A 974-nucleotide genomic window follows, 5' to 3' on the forward strand; every position below is an offset into this window, starting at 1 on the left:
CTTAGTGTCACCACTTGAAGATCCCGAGTCTGCAATCCACAAGAAAAAGACGCCCTTACAAGAATTCAAGTAAGCTTTTTCAAGAAAGTCGGGAAAGAAGACAGGAGAGTCAAGTTCATCCTCAAATCACAAGAGCAATTTTGAGCACTTGGATCAAATACCCGTCTAAACCGAATCTGAATACGATACCGAGCCCGATTTTGAAGAACATACGAGCGAACCCGAGAACGAGCCAAGGAACGAGACGGCAGCACTTGAAGAGATGTCCATGGGAGCTTACAAGAAGCGGATCCGAGAAGATGTGGGTCCCGGTTTAGTCCAACCCGCAATACCTGCCACTGCCACATTCGAGCTGAAGGGGCACATCTTGACTGCACTGAAGGATATCCCATTTTTTGGGAAAGATCATGAGGATGCTTTTAAGCATCTAGATGAAGTCAATGACATTGCGGATTTCTTCAATGTCCCAAATGTCAACAGAAAAATCGTCTTGCTTAGGATGCTTCCCATTACTTTTAAGGGAGCTGCTAAAGAATGGTTAAAATCACTTCCACCGGGTACAATCACGACTTGGGTTCAAATGCGTGAGCAATTTCTGGATCAGTTTTGCCCACCATCCAAGATAGATAAACTCAAGAAGGCAATAGCCAACTTTGAGCAACAACCGGGGGAGTCATTATACGAAGCATGGGAGCGGTACAAGGGCTTGCTCAGAAATTGCCCTCAACATGATCTAAATGTGCAAACAAGAGATGTCGATTTTCTATGATGGGGTTAACGTTATGACGAGACAACTCCTTGACTCTCAAGGACCTTTGACAAAGAAAAATCCAAGGGAGGTCAAGGAGCTGATTGAAGAATTCGCAAAGCACGTTCGCGAATACCACAACCCTAGGCAAGATGGAATCAAAGGTGGTGGAGGGGCCCAAACTGAAGAAATAGCAGCTGTAATGGCCATACTGAATAATTTGGAT

The 974-nt window shown here is 44.9% G+C and overlaps 1 non-coding gene across 1 annotated transcript; it reads right to left on the minus strand.

Moving 5' to 3' along the window:
- Positions 1-628: 628 nt before the first annotated feature.
- On the minus strand, positions 629-735 carry LOC145055860 (small nucleolar RNA R71). The gene has a single exon (XR_013685409.1). It is a non-coding gene; the product is annotated as a small nucleolar RNA R71 (small nucleolar RNA).
- Between the last annotated feature and the right edge of the window lie 239 nt (positions 736-974).

The sequence above is a fragment of the Lactuca serriola genome, chromosome 5 (assembly GCF_051521515.1).
Source record: "Lactuca serriola cultivar US96UC23 chromosome 5, Lser_US96UC23_V15, whole genome shotgun sequence".
NCBI classification, from domain to species: domain Eukaryota; kingdom Viridiplantae; phylum Streptophyta; class Magnoliopsida; order Asterales; family Asteraceae; genus Lactuca; species Lactuca serriola.